The sequence below is a fragment of the Mytilus galloprovincialis genome, chromosome 12 (assembly GCF_965363235.1).
Source record: "Mytilus galloprovincialis chromosome 12, xbMytGall1.hap1.1, whole genome shotgun sequence".
Classification (NCBI taxonomy): Eukaryota; Metazoa; Mollusca; class Bivalvia; order Mytilida; family Mytilidae; genus Mytilus; species Mytilus galloprovincialis.
In genome coordinates this window covers 41,050,026-41,067,184 of record NC_134849.1, presented here as the reverse complement: position 1 = coordinate 41,067,184, position 17,159 = coordinate 41,050,026, and the positions used below count along the sequence as shown (strand labels likewise).

At 30.6% G+C, this 17,159-nt stretch overlaps 1 long non-coding RNA gene across 1 annotated transcript; it reads right to left on the bottom strand.

Annotated features, from left to right (window-relative positions):
* Positions 1–7,948: 7,948 nt before the first annotated feature.
* Positions 7,949–16,320, bottom strand: LOC143053593 (uncharacterized). The gene is made up of 3 exons (XR_012971428.1): positions 15,898–16,320; positions 12,294–12,406; positions 7,949–8,467 (listed from the first exon to the last, which is right to left on the bottom strand). It is a non-coding gene; the product is annotated as an uncharacterized LOC143053593 (long non-coding RNA).
* Positions 16,321–17,159: the final 839 nt, after the last annotated feature.

The window sequence follows — 17,159 nt, the reverse complement described above, 5'->3', positions numbered from 1 at the left end:
TTCATTAGATAGACCATCTAACATCATGGTACTATCTTACTACACAATAAAAATCAATTATACCAAGCATGTTTCATAAGATAGCCCATCTAACATCATCTAACATCATAGTAATTACTTATTACACAATAAAAACCAATTATACCAAGCATGTTTCATAAGATAGACCATCTAATATCATAGTACTATCTTACTACACAATAAAAACCAATTATACCAAGCATGTTTCAATAGATAGACCATCTAAAATCATAGTACTATCTTACTACACCATAAAAACCAATTATACCAAGCATGTTTCAATAGATAGACAATCTAACAGCACAGTACTATCTTACTACACAATAAAAACCAATTATACCAAGCATGTTTCATTAGATAAACAATCTAACATCATAGTACTATCTTACTACACAATAAAAACCAATTATACCAAGCATGTTTCATTAGATAGACAATCTAACATCATAGTACTATCTTACTACACAATAAAAACCAATTATACCAAGCATGTTTCAATAGATAGACCATCTAACATCATAGTACTATCTTACTACACCATAAAAACCAATTATACCAAGCATGTTTCAATAGATAGACAATCTAACAGCACAGTACTATCTTACTAGACAATAAAACCAATTATACCAAGCATGTTTCATAAGATTAACAATCTAACATCATAGTACTATCTTACTACACAATAAAAACCAATTATACCAAGCATGTTTCATTAGATAGACCATCTAACATCATAGTACCAAATTTCTACACAATAAAAACCAATTATACCAAGCATGTTTCATTAGATACACCATCTAACATCATAGTACTATCTTTGTACAAACATGTTTAATTAGAAAGACCATCTAACATCATAGTACTATCTTTCTACGCAATAAAAACCAATTATACCAAGCATGTTTCATTAGACAGACCATCTAACATCATAGTACTATCTTTCTACACAATAAAAACCAATTATACCAAGCATGTTTCATTAGATAGACCATCTAACATCATAGTACTATCTTTCTACGCAATAAAAACCAATTAAACCAAGCATGTTTCATTAGATAGACCATCTAACATCATAGTACTATCTTACGTCGCAATAAAAACCAATTATACCAAGCATGTTTCATTAGATAGACCATCTAACATCATAGTACTATCTTTCTACACAATAAAAACCAATTATACCAAGCATGTTTCATTAGATAGACCATCTAACATCATAGTACTATCTTTCTACACAATAAAAACCAATTATACCAAGCATGTTTCATTAGATAGACCATCTAACATCATTGTACTATCTTTCTACAAAATAAAAACCGATAATACCAAGCATGTTTCATTAGATAGACCATCTAACATCATAGTACTATCTTACTACACAATAAAAACCAATTATATCAAGCATGTTTCATTGGATACACCATCTAACATCATAGTACTATCTTTCTACACAATGATAACCAATTATACCAAGCATGTTTCATTAGATACACCATCTAACATCATAGTACTATCTTTCTACACAATAAAAACCAATTATACCTAGCATGTTTCATTAGATACACCATCTAACATCATAGTACTATCTTTCTACACAATAAAAACCAATTATACCAAGCATGTTTCATTAGATACACCATCTAACATCATAGTACTATCTTTCTTCAAAATAAAAACCAATTATACCAAGCATGTTTCATTAAATAGACCATCTAACATCATAGTACTATCTTTCTACACAATAAAAACCAATTATACCAAGCATGTTTAATTAGATAGACCATCTAACATAATAGTACTATCTTTCTATATATTTACACAATAAAAACCAATTATACCAAGCATGTTTCATTAAATAGACCATCTAACATCATAGTACTATCTTTCTACACAATAAAAACCAATTATACCAAGCATGTTTAATTAGATAGACCATCTAACATAATAGTAATTAGATAGACCATCTAACATAATAGTACTATCTTTCTACACAATAAAAACCAATTATACCAAGCATGTTTCATTAAATAGACCATCTAACATCATAGTACTATCTTTCTACACAATAAAAACCAATTATACCAAGCATGTTTCATTAGATAGACCATCTAACATCATAGTACTATCTTTCTACACAATAATAACCAATTATACCAAGCATGTTACATGAGATAGGCCATCTAACATCATAGTACTATCTTTCTACACAATAAAAACCAATTATACCAAGCATGTTTCAAAAGATAGACCAACTTATATCATAGTACTATCTTTCTACACAATAAAAACCAATTATACCAAGCATGTTTCATTAGATAGACCATCTAACATAATAGTACTATCTTTCTACACAATAAAAACCAATTATACCAAGCATGTTTCAAAAGATAGACCAACTAATATCATAGTACTATCTTTTTACACAATAAAAACCAATTATACCAAGCATGTTTCATTAATTAGATAGACCATCTAACATCATAGCACTATCTTTCTACACAATAAAAACCAATTATACCAAGCATGTTTCATTAGATAGACCATCTAACATCATAGTACTATCTTTTTACACAATTAAAAGCAATTATACCAAGCATGTTTCAAAAGATAGACCATCTAACATAATAGTACTATCTTTCTACACAATAAAAACCAATTATACCAAGCATGTTTCAAAAGATAGACCAACTAACAAATTCAGTAATTTTTTCATTTGTAAAGGGGCATAACTCTAGAAAAGTAATAGTAACACCATCAAAATTTGAATTTCATCTGTATTTTGTTGCAATAAGAATTGTGTATAAGTTTTATAACATTAGGTTGAGGGAAACTTAAGTTTGAGAAAGAAAACGACGAACAATTCAGCAATTTTTCAATATGTTAACAAGCATACATTTATTTTTGGCATTGCACAAGTCATGTCTTCTTTGACTGTTCATGACGTTGAAATACTAAATCTCTGGGATCTGTTTTAGTTGATTTTAGTCTCTGATGCATGATTTTTTTTTAATTAATTGTTTTTGGCTTTTCAGTAACTAAGAGTACTCTCAAATCGTACTTTCTTGTTTATTTGACCTGTTGATACTATTTGTAATGCTCTTTAGTTATTTAATGTTTACTTATTCAGGGATGTAACTGGTCTATATACCAGCTTTGATAAGTGTTTGATAGTACTATACATTTTCTCTAGAAAGGTTAAAGTTATGCCACTAAAATTCAAACTTGATCCGTGTTTTGCGTAATAAGCATTGTGTATAAGTTTCAAACATTTGGTCGAGTCAAACTATAACATCCATAGCTAAGGCTGCGGCATAAAAATGTTGGTTATCCCCATTATTATTCAATCTATTGATAACTTACGTTACTATCCTTATAAATCTATCTATAATCAGCTTGCATGTTAAATAGTCTAGAGCTGTTCCATTGAATTCGTCTTCTTTTTCTGTTTCTTGAGGAAGTTAAATCAACCTGTTCAGTCACTATAAAGTGTTACAATTCATATTTAGACGCAACACATAAATAGTGACCAAAAAGGTACCGCAATCTCAGGATGAACGCTTAAATAAAAAAAAAATATGAACACACCTCTTATGTCTCACCCCGCAACATTCTGTATGTATGTTTCTATCCCTAGTCAGGAGTCGGTCATTCAGTGGTTGTCCTTTGTTTATGTGTTACATATTTGTTTTTGATAGATTGGACTGTTAGATCTCTCGTTTGAATTGTTTTACAATGTCATTTCGGGGCCTTTTATAGCTGACTATACGGTATGGGCTTTGCTAATTGTTGATGGCCATACTGTGCCCTATAGTTGTTAACTTCTGTGTCATTTGATCTCTTGTGGAGAGTAGTCTCATTGGCAATCATACCACATCTTCTCTTTGACATAAAATATTTTAACCTTCGTTCTAAAAAACACATGTCCAAAACTGGAATATGATTTGATTGCGTTAAAGATCTGAACACAGACAGAAACACTAACATGACTAAATCCATATATTTTTGTTCAAGCATAATTGATTTGAAGTCATACTCTCCTCGTACATACTTGAATTTAACACGAGATGGATTGTATGAATAAATGATATCATTATTTTGAAACTTTCGGATGCACAATTAAATTTCCTAATGGTGCACATGCGCAGAAGCGTAACCAATTTGATTAAGATTAACCCGAATAATCCAGTTGTTTCATTCGGATTATTCCAATTATTAATGTATCAAAGGCAATTATAACAACAATCAGTGAGAATTATTATTATGACCTATTAATGCTCCAAAACAAGCCATTAACTTTTAATTATTTTCATGTGTTTTCGTGAATTTCGAGAATTTATACCATTTAAATATCTGAAAAGGTTTATTTAACTTAAATACCCATAATATTAATATTTTAGTATTATGCGTCCTTGATAAAAGTAAGGAGAACGAACCCAGGGCCTTACTGCTGATTAATGTTGATGTTTGAGTTCTTTTATATACGTTATAATATGAATATACCCAATAATCTAGAAAACTTGAAATAAAAACATAATCAACCTAGTTGTTTTATACTCATCTAAAATAGATATTTTTCAAAGGTCTTTTTTATTTTTTTACCGTACACCTTTTACATTTATTGACATTATAATAAAAATCATAAAAATTTATGAATTACAATTAATATATATCTTTATTTTTATTTCTTATATACATGATAAATATATTTTTTATTGGGGCCGGATCGATTTTACATATGGGATGGATCGACGTTGGGCCGGATCGACTTGGGCCGGATCTACGTGGGGCCAGATCGACCCAAAAGCTTATTCTTGCTGTGACACTTTCCTGTCACAGAAAGGGATCAAGGCAAGAAATAAAATAGCCTTTCATGACTTCACAAAAATAACATATTTTATATTTTTCCAGCACCAGCAATAATTTTATCCCTCTATACAGGTATAAACACCATATAGAGGGTTTGTTCCCAACCGGATAAATAAAACTTAGATATGATGTCTTCTCCTTGTACATTTTTTGTACTTAGCTACAAAAGGACAGCAGGAGTCTACATGCCAGTTTGTAGAATTTGAAGCGTTTTACGTTTTTGTGGTTTTATCATAGAGTATTGACCCTTTGACTGCCATGGCATTGAAAAACGTTTTACCTTTGACTGCTAAGAATCGGCCTGGCTTCGAACTTTATCAAACAGCGCCATGGCAACCCTGACAACAATTGATAACGTCACGCTATTCTGCATGGTACCTGTATATGATTGCTCGTGTGATGACACCACAGTATGTCTGCTTCGTTCATTTATCACTCTCAAGTGTCGAATGTTTTTACTGTATTTGTGTTTTTTTTATATTTGATCAGTCTTTTAATTGGTGTTAATTGCAATTTATTAGTATTTGTAAAAACTGATAGCCTCATTGACTTTAATGGTATTCAGAAAATCTGTGCCACATGGCCAATATTTTGGCCTTAAAGTTATTTCTCAAAAATGCCACGGCCCATTTTAAATCGTTTGTGTTGTATGAAATAAACCATAATTAGTTATGGTGACAACACCAGTGTTTAGTTTAAAATATTTAACGGTTTTACTTCGATTGACATCAGAAGAAGTGTGACGTCTTTTGCATCACTTTTAAATTCACGACAGGCTCCTGTTCTAGAACAAACTCTATGTGTAATATGCTTTATTAAACTCAAATGTTTGGATTTGTGTATCAAATTCCATTGTCAAACTTTTGAAGAAGAAAATAAAAACAATAAAAAAACTTCGGGCTTTGGAAAAGTTTTCTGATTTTGTTCTACATGCCTTTAGTTTGTATAATATCAAACATCGTCACAGCAAATAGGTATTTCGTCAATTTTGGTAAATGATAGAGCGAGAATATAAATTTATTTGTGAAAATTGCCACTGTGTGAAATTAAGTTCCTACAATTACAGACAGGCAAATTTTCTTTGTCTTGTTTTACTTTTTAGTTGATGATAAAATTGAAAATGGAAATGGGGAATATGTCAAAGAGACAAGAACCGTACCAAATATGTTAAAGGATGGCTTCTTAAAGTCAAGTGGCAAATAAATATGCATATATTAAGGACGTGAACATGCCACTTCTTCATTTACCAAGACCTAATTCTGATTTTTTGAAAAGAACATTTAAATATTCTGGTCTTATTACCTGGAATAATTTACCAAATAATATTAAAGAAATAGATAATTTAGATACATTTATGACCAACTGTTCAAACTATTTTTCTAACTGAACAGAATAAAGATGCATGAAACTAATGTATTTCTTTTTCTTCTTCTACTGAATGCATATGTGCTTATTTAACTGTATTATGTATTTTATATTGTATGTATTTTTGTACGTTTTTTATTTGTATTGATAGTTTTTGAAGATTAACATGTAATTGTTAAATGTTTTACCTTCGTTAAATAAAGAATTTTATTATTATTATGTAAACAATCGCCATATTGCTTTGTGACGTATTGGAATCCACAACAATATATATATTTTCGAATAACAGCCACTTTAACTCACTTTGTAACTACGATGTACACCTTATCTACTAATATATATAAATAACGTCACATAATCTGTATATCTGTGTGGACCTAATCTACCATGTACCTATCTGATCATGTGACATGAATATTAATACACAAATTCTTGTTCAAATGTATAATTCCATAATATTTAAATAAACACAATTTCTTTTATGGTTGTGAAAATATTGAAGTTTCAAATATTAAACTCATGCAACACACATTATTTACATTTACCACAATTGATATTCTTTACAAAACAAAATCGAATAATACTGCATTCTTTTATACTAAATAAAATATCTGATATATAGATTCACTTACGTTTGCATGCAGTTTATTCACATTCGAGAGATATTTTCCTTTTCGTGTTTCAACACATCATCTCATTGTCAACTCATTGTCAACATTGATGTAAACAATCGCCATATTGCTTTGTGACGTATTGGAATTTCCACAATAATATATATATATATTTGATTCACAGCCACTTTAACTCGCTTTGTAACTAGGATGTACACCTTATCTGCCAATATATTTAAATGACGTCACATAATCTGTATATCTGTGTGCACCTTATCTACTATCGTGTCTATCTTATCACGTGACATGAATATTAATACACAAATTCTTGTTCAGATGTTAGATTCCATAATATTTAAATAAACACAATTTCTTTTATGGTTGTGAAAATATTGAAATTTCAAATATTAAATTCATGCAACACACATTATTTATATTTACCACAATTGATATTCTTTATAAAACAAAATCGAATAATACTGCATTCTTTTATACTAAATAAAATATCTGATATATAGATTCACTTACGTTTGCATGCATTTTATTCACATTCGAGAGATATTTTCCTTTTCGTGTTTCAACACATCATCTCATTGTCAACTCATTGTCAACATTGATGTAAACAATCGCCATATTGCTTTGTGACGTATTGGAATTTCCACAATAATATATATATATATTTCGATTCACAACCACTTTAACTCGCTTTGTAACTACGATGTACACCTTATCTACCAATATATTTAAATGACGTCACATAATCTGTATATCTGTGTGCATCTTATCTACTATATGTATGATAACTTTTTAATTTACAGTAATTTTTGGGCCGAATAAGGGCCTTATTGCTCCTACTCCTTTGATTGGTTAAGTTCCAATGATGGTTATTTTCTTGTATGCAATCAAATGTTATGTTAAATTTTTTCTATAGTACTGGACAGGATAAAACTTTACTCATGCCAAGTATATCTTTATTTGTAACAAAGATAAATTCTGCACATTTTTTCTAAAAGTGCAAATTTAACAAAGACTATGGGCGAGTTGTTGTCGCTTTTACACATTCCCCATTTCCTTTTACAATTTTAATAGGGAAAAATCAATGGTGGTATTACACCTAGAGCAAATCTGACATGTGTGGGTAATCTTCTTTCTATGAAACTACTGAGACACATTTAACCATACTTGACCATAATAATTAATATGTTTTTTCTTTAAAAAATGTATCAGATGACCCCACCTTCCAACCCTCATGGCCCACATGAATAAAAATGGAACATAGGGGTAAAATGCAGATTTTTGTATATATCTCTGAAACTAAACCATTTGGAGCAAATCAGACAGGGGGCAGTTGATGGTTTTCTCAGAGCATGGGTCCTGTGTAATTTCGAGGAGAAGATTTTTTAAAAGTTAACGGACATTTAATATGGACAACAGACAACAAGTGCTGCCCATTGGACCAAGATCGTTTTTAACCCTTAAAGTACACCACTTACCATTTTGTGTACAACATCCCAGGAAATTAATAATATTTTCATGGCATCCTATTAATTTCATCACTTCCATTTCTTGCATTAAATCTGTCAATTCTCTATCGGTTGCATCCTCTAAAATATCTAAATAATATTGACAATTATTAATGGATAAAACCATTGGTCACATTCAAAGAATACTGTGGATTCATTCATTTTCATGGATTGCTTAAAACTTGCATAATCGTGGATATTTGATTTTGTAATTTTTCCAATCTCTGTATTCAAAGCCTATTCAAAATATGTTATTCAATGAACATTTGAATTCAATGTTCACCTGTACCCACGAAAATTGGTATCAAACTAATGTTAATGAATCAAAAGTAATTTGTCCCAACCCAGGACTATATGTCCCCATTCAAAAACATTGATCAGGAACCCTCCCCTTGCAGTGGCATAGCTTGCATGTATGCTCAGATGCTCAAGCATCCACATCATTTTGACAAAACAAAAATAAAAAAAACAGCAGTTTAACTCGGAAGTATCAAAATGTAACAAGGCTGAGGATATGAGGATAACATCCAGTCATTTTCGAAGCAGTATGCCTGGTCTTTCATTTAGGATAATTTAGTTTGATACATGAATCGCAGAATAGTGTTTCAAGTTAACTTTTCTTCGTATAAATAGTCTATGTAGATCCAATATTCCCCGCCATGCACATTACATGTCATATTTTATCTATCAAAGGCCAAGGAACAAGGGAATAACTAAAAAAAACTTTTATTTCTTTTTCTTTTTTATTTTTAATATCTAAAAAGAAATAAAAGCTTCACAGCAAATGAAATGGGATTTCCATTACAATTTATATTTCAAAGGGACATTACTAGTTAAAAATATTTGATTACGAATTATTTTCAAAATTGTCAAAGACATTGCTTAATCTGACATGAATTGTACACATGAGAGTGCTAACAATACCGGACGATCGGACGCCCGGTATTTTTATGTCTCCTGCATGCGTTTAGCTCAGTAATAAAAAATCAAAGGTTGTAGACTCAAATTCCTGGAAAGAGAAGTCACTTCAGTTCCTATACTCAGAAGTTCCTAAATTATACAGAAGTGCCGCTGTAATGGAGTCCGTTTAAACGGTTTTTGATATGTCAAATAGAAGATTGGGGGGGAAACTTTACATCAAATATTTATGAATTGAATGATGGTAGTTTCAAGAAAACAATAAAATTTGGTTAAAAATATAAATATATGAATTGGTGGGTATTTTGAATTTAAACAAAAATCTAACTAGTGTCGGATTCTGGGGGAGTACATGTGCTTAAATAAAAAATATTTTCTGCACAAAAAGGTCCAAAACATTTTTCGGCTCGCTCGACTCGGCAAAACATCCACATCATTTCAACCCTGGCTACGCCACTGCCTTGGATCCCCAATAGAACAAGCAGAGCTTGCATTGCTCACAAGTTTGTTTTTTTGCTTAAATCTTTCATCAATGACTGTTTTTGCTTTTCAATTTATATTTAATAATAAGAGGCTTACAAATGCCAATACAATGTTCATTGTATCTGTCATATTTTCATTAAAAGCAAATAAATGCATTTTACCCATTTGTTCCATTTTGACCATAGTGTCTTTGTTTCTTGAAGTACAAGGAAATAAAATACAAATTTATACTAAATTCATTTGTGAAGGTTTATATAGTTAAAAAAAAAATAAAACAACTTGTGTAATTTTCCTTAAAGGTCAATAACTCCGTAACGGGTCAATTGACAATTTTTGTCATAAAAAACATTTTTGAAGATGTTACTTTGCTGAACATTTTTTGCTGTTTACAGTTTATCTTTATCTTTAATTAATTTCATACAAAAACTAAAAAAAATCCTTAAAATAACCAATTTAGTGGCAGGAACCCAACAATGGCAGCCATGTTTGTCGATGGATCAAAACTTCGGATACAATTTATAAGCAAGATACCAGATAATTATGGAAATTTTTTTTTGTTAAAGTTTGAAATCTTTGGCCCAGTAGTTTCAGAGAAGGTTTTTTGAAATAGTTAACAACAGATGATGATGGACGCCAAGTCATTAGTGATAACATAAGCTCAAATGGTTATAGCTAACAAGAATGTGTCCCCAGTACATGAATAGCCCATCCACACTATCATTTTCTATGTTCAGTGGACCTTGAAAATGGGGGAAAATTTCTAGTTTGGCATAAAAGTTACAAAGATTATAAAATAGAAAACATGAGCCCTAAGTTTCAAGTTGATTGGACTTCAACTTCATCAAAAACTACCTCTACCAAAAACTTTAACCAATCCTTTAACCTGAAGCCGGACAGACAGACGGAAGGACAAACGGACGGAAGAACGAACCAATGGATGGACAGATGAACAAATGGACAGACAAAAGAATGAATGAATGGACGCACAGAACAGAAAACATAATGCACCAAAATGGGGCATAATAAATGGGACATTAAAATGGGTTTTAATCGATCCTACAAACTATCCATGTTTATGTAATAAGGAGTACTGTCTTTTGGTATGTATAACGAACACATTTACATTTATACCCTGTGTGTTATACATGACTACAAATATTTTCTTAGTTTTTTTTCAGGTCCAAAATTGGACCAAGAAATTTCCAATTGAAGTGAAAAGTAAGGATTTTTTTTGCTCAAACCTTGATTGTTTTTTATGTGTTATAATATTAATATTCTTGATTTGTCATGTTTTATTCAAATAAAATACATTTTATATCTTTGTTGTTACGTTTTTCGTGTAAATTTGTCAATATATTTTGCAATCCGGAAATTTGCCAATTGTCTTAATATTGAAGACACAATAAAGCTTTTGTTATTGGTAAAATCAGCCTAGAGTTGTGTTCCTTGTTGTCATAACTGATTGTTTTGTATGTGAAGAGTTGAAGAAAAGTGTATGAAAATTGAATAAACAACACTCATTTTGAAAAGATAAACCATATAATATATCAGGTGATCACAAGTCATGTTGGTCAGTCATGTGATATAATATTGTAAAGTGATGATTTATTCTATGAGAAGTTTATTTTTATAAATATGTTTTTACTTTGTAACTTTTCAACTTTTAAACAACTGTTTAAAACCTTTCAAGAAATTATGATTGAAAACATGATTATCACATAATTGTAACCTGAACAAATTTAATTAGGAACAAGGTCAACCTGACACTGATTTGTTTTGACATTCATTAGACCTGGGGTTGAAGTCATAAAACTTTGCTCAGTGCTTGGAGCACAAAAATCTTGCTCAAAACATAAAATCCAGCATTTTGATTGGTTTTTATTTGTTTAAGTACAAAAAACTGACTCAAATATTTATTACTTCAAGGCCTGTTGATTGAGGTGGGATAATCCAGATTAACAGCTAGAATCATCAAACAAAAAATAAAAGTATTGAGATTTTAACAATTCATTACAGCACTAATGACATTAATTGATTTGTAATTATTTTATTGTTTGAATCAGAACATTAATTGGATATTTATAATCTTGTCCTTTATACTCAAACAATTCATCCTTTTAACTGTGATTTTCAAAAAATTATCAAAGTTCAAAGCCCATAATTATAGCAAAAATGAGCCAAGCGGAACAAAACTGAAACTTAACAATTCCTAGTTGTGGAATTAGGGAATGACAGAATGATGGAATGACGGAATGACAGAATTACGGAATGACCGAATTACGGACATGGATAAAACTATTTGGCATCGACATCTTTGTTGCGGGCCATATTCGTTGCAGGGCCATAACAATGCAAATTTTTCAATAAAGATAAAAAAGATGGAAAAAATTCAATTCTTATTTCCCAAAATTTTATGCTTGTCTAATAAAAAAAGAAAACCTAACATAAATCCAGTTTTCATTAATACTATTTGATTTTTGATCTAAAATATATAAGTAAATTTTACCCTTCAACATCTTGACTGCTATGGCAGTTGTTGGAGCTTTATTTAAACCAACAGTTTCTGCTTTAAAAACTTTACCAAATGCTCCTTCCCCAAGAGGTTCACCAAGTGATAACCTATAACAATAAATAAATTATTTCATCTCATATTCATTTAGATATTGAGATACTGATTGATGTAACCATATATCATTGTATATATATAACTAAATAAAATTCTAATAGTTGTACACATTTTCTTAGATATAAGAAGATATGGTATGAGTGCCAATGAGACAACTCTCCATCCAAATGATTATTTATAAAAGTAAACCATTATATGTCAATGTACGGCCTTAACACAGAGCCTTGGCTCACACTGAACAACAAGCTATAAAGGGCCCCAAAATTACTAGAGTAAAACCATTCAAACGGGAAAACCAACATTCTAATCTATATAAAACCAGAGGCTCTAAAGAGCCTGTGTCGCTCACTTTTGTCTATGTGAATATTCAAGGACATGACAAAATTGTGTTTTGGTGATAACTAAGATTTATGAAAAATGGTTAAATATTGACTATAAAGGGCAATAACTCCTAAAGGGGTCAACTGACCATTTCGGTTATGTTGACTTATTTGTAAAACTTACTTTGCTGAACATTATTGCTGTTTAGTTTATCTCTATCTATTATAATCATGATAATATTCAAGATAATAACCAAAAACAGCAAAATTCAGGGGCAGCAACCCAACAAAAGGTTGTCCGATTCATCTAAAATTTTTAAGGCAGATAGATCTTGACCTGATAAACAATTTCACTCTATGTCAGATTTGTTCTAAATGCTTTGGTTTTTGAGTTATAAGCCAAAAGCTGCATTTTACCCCTATGTTCTATATTTAGCCCTGGCGGCCATCTTGGTTGGTTGGCCGGGTCACTGGACACAATTTTTAAACTAGATACCCTAATAATGTTTTGGCCATGTTTGGTTAAATTTGGCCCAGTAGTTTCAGAGGAGAAGATTTTTATAAAAGTTAACGACGATGGATGACGGACGCCAAGTGATGAGAAAAGCTCACTTGGACCTTCGGGCCAGGTGAGCTAAAAACAAGAAACGAGAAACACATATAAATTATATAAACAAACTACAACTACTGTACATCAGATTCCTGACTTAGGACAGGTGCAAACATTTGCAGTGATGGATTAAATGTTTTAATGGGTTAAACCATTTATTACTAATGATTTACAATTTTCAGTGTTTTTGAACAATTTTGTACCGAGACACATGTTTTTTTTTATCTAGGTAATGTGAGAATGTTATATTTGCTCTTTTAAAAAATTACCAGAAAATCAAGTTTCTCACATTGTATTGCATGATCAGACCTCTACAATAACATTTTTTTCAACTTGTTTAGGAGGACTTTGCATTATAAGTTGATTCAAGGAACAAAAGAAATTTAAAACAATAGAACAGAAGTTAGTTTTATATCTTTTGAAATATTTTTCAAAAATTATGAGTCAAGAAAAACTGAAACTAGTCATGTCACAGAACTTAGGATCTACTTTTTAACAATGCCAAGTCAAATCAGACTTGCATATGAGGCACCGTCTGATAGGCATGTCAATGTAAATTCATTGGATTTGTATCTTGTTTTTATTTTAAAGTCGAATTTTTTGTCAGCTTTTTCCAGTTTTATCCATTTCATACAGTAAGTACAGAGTGAGTCATGGATGATATTACGACACTCATTCCAATTTATAATTGACTGGGGAAGATAATTAGGTCCTTTACTGAGGAATTATTTTAACTCTCAGTCTTGAAATATGTTAAGATCTCCTGTTATAACATGGGAAATTGGTCCATAAATGTATTTGGAATTACTGCAATTACATGAAGTAGGTGTATTTTCACTGATATTAAAATCTTTACACAATTGGCTATAATTTAACACAAATTTCCATGTAGATTTCTTGTAAATATAACAAATAAGAGGGAGCTCAGTATTATCAAAATATCCAGGAATTTGTTCTTTAACAGAATGGTTGTTAAAAATACCAGCAATATTTACAAAATCAAAACCTTTATTGACATACTTTATTTTAATAAAATGTTTTTTATGATCTTCAGGACGATCAATTTTAGGAAACAGTTTAGAATAACAATATGCCATTATAATTTGAACAATTTCGTACTTAGGACTGCTATATGAAATTGTGTTGCAATCCTCTAAAATTTTATTTAACTTATTAATCGGTAATGAACAGAGCTTTGTTAACAGATAATGTCTGCTGTTGTTTTTTGAAATAGAAATTAGGTCCGAAATATTGGTGTGATTGGTCCGAAATTTTCTTTGATTGTGATTTTTTCTTTGACCATGAGAATGTTTTTTTTTTCGAACAGTTTTAGAAACAATATCCAAAATGTTAACAGTATCGGTTCTTGATATTTTTTAATCTAATTTCATTCAATTATTTTCCGTGATTGTACAAACTTTGAATGAGATTCACCAGGCTGCTTATTTACTTCTTCCAAAGGTTGAACTGCTAAATATTTGATAAGATGACTGTGCTTCTTAAGGTGTTGATAAATGATACTTTTGAATTTATTGGGTTATTTTCTTGAGTGCGTTTAGATAAATATCGACCAGTTTAACCTACGTACTGAATACCGCATCCTGGTTTGTTTCATGTGAGTAAATAAATAAGACTGTTTGTTTTTCAAGTTATATCAGTTTCAAATTTTAAAGAAAATGAGCGACCATTAAGTGTGGACCTTACCGTATTGTTGGTGGAAAGACAGGGACATGTTACTCATTTTTTGGCATGACACTTATCGATAGAAGGGTAACCACGTTTTTATTTTTAAAAATGTTAGCGATGGTAGTATTTTTAGATAGGCGATTTTGAAGATTGAGACGTGAAATTACCCTTTGAACGGGTTAAGTATTTAATATTTTTCCATTTCTAAGCTTCCTATTTGTTTTTTGTTTGTGAATTATATTAGAAAGGAGCAAAGACTGGTGTCCAGAATATGAACCAGCATACAATGAATTAAGTTATGAAAAAATGATAAATCTGTTCAGCTAAAGATGTCAAACGCTATCTGTATTAATTACCCAAAAAAGATAGGGTATATCAGGGTAGCGACTGACGTCTGACTAAATATTCTCGCTCGGACACACACTCCATAATCTAGTTTATTATAAGAGCATATAAACCTGTTAAATTAAATTAATATTGATACAGCTTTTACTTGTCTGACCTTTTTATCCTCCAGTACAAGACAATCAGACAAGTGTTATTGTTGAGCCCTAATGATTCCAGTATATATATGAGAAAATGTTAAACCTTGGAAAAAAAGAGTTTTTGGAAAAACTTCTTGTTATATTTCATACTACAGTGGTTACAATATCTATTGAATTCATCTGAAAATTGATACAACCAATCAAATATCAGGTCATTATACAGCTTTTAACCAAAGAAACAATCTGGATGTCAGAAACAGTGAGCAATGCTATTTGTGGGTCGACAGATATAAGTTAAAATGTTGTAATGAGTCAATATATAAAATTATGTCTTTACAGTATGATAACTTTCATGGAATGGTCAATGTTATGCTTTAACTTACTGTTCCCGTCTAAATTCCCAGTGTTTGTCCAGAGGGAGATCATACTCTGACATCATGGTCAAATTAGATGACAAGCGTCTTCTTGGACCAGGTTCAATTCTGATTGTGGGTAAAACAAATGGTTGTGTACCATCATAAGATTTGTATGGATGGTAATTCTCATTCTGGAATTGATGCAAAACATTCTGATATGAAATTAAAATGTATACCTGTTTCAAATTTGTGTGCAAATCCATGTCATTTTTTTAATTATCATGATTTTGTAATAGAAATAAACATCATAAAAGTTTGAAGAGCACACAGACTATCGCTAATAATAAATGAAGCAAGTCCAGATGCAAAGCTGTTATAAATATTCAAATCTAAAATTGACAAAAACTTCCTTAAAACTAAATTAGATTCTGTCTAGATTGAATATCTCTATTTTCATAATCTAAACATTACTGATGAACATTTAATGAATCTCCTTTTAAAATTTAAAATCAGATCTCCAGGCAGAGAAAATATGGCTAGATAATTGGTTGTTTTTAATTTGCTGCTAGGGTATTTGGTAATAACAGAGACATACATGTATAATACATTATATGTCTATGGGATAACATAGTTTGCATTTCATCAAATTATAAAAATTTAGAATTTTCAAAGACAAACATACTTATACTTAGGTATTCCATTGGTTTAGATAGAAAACAAGCCATAAATATCGTATTTGATTTCATTAAGACATTTGTCTTTGAGGTTCAGTACTATAACTGTTCAATGTTTTCAACAGCATCAAATTAAAGTCTTTTTTTTTACATCTTAATCCATTGTCAGTATTTCACTTTTAATCATCCAGACGTGTGTCTTAAACTAGCTAGTTGATGACCAGGTAATTGCCAATAATTTGTTATTGCTGTATATATAGTCTAATAATAAACACCTTCATTGATTACTCAAAGCTATTTACCTTACGACACAAAAACAAGAAAAAGAAATGGTGACCTTCTGTTTTTACAGACTTTTCCGATATCAATTTCGAGTTTCTCAAGAGTTTTACCCTGTCAGTTTTAATTCTGTAAACAAAAATGTTTACTGAAACTTTTTCGATGTTGACATTTTCAAAAGTTGTAGATTTCAAATTTTAATGGGAGGGATGGAAGAGGGTCTGAAAAACAAGAGATTTCGACTCCCATCGGAAGAATCACATGTATGACATACAAAATTTAATTATTACACAATACAAACTAGACTAAGTGAAATCCCTGGCCACACTTCACTCT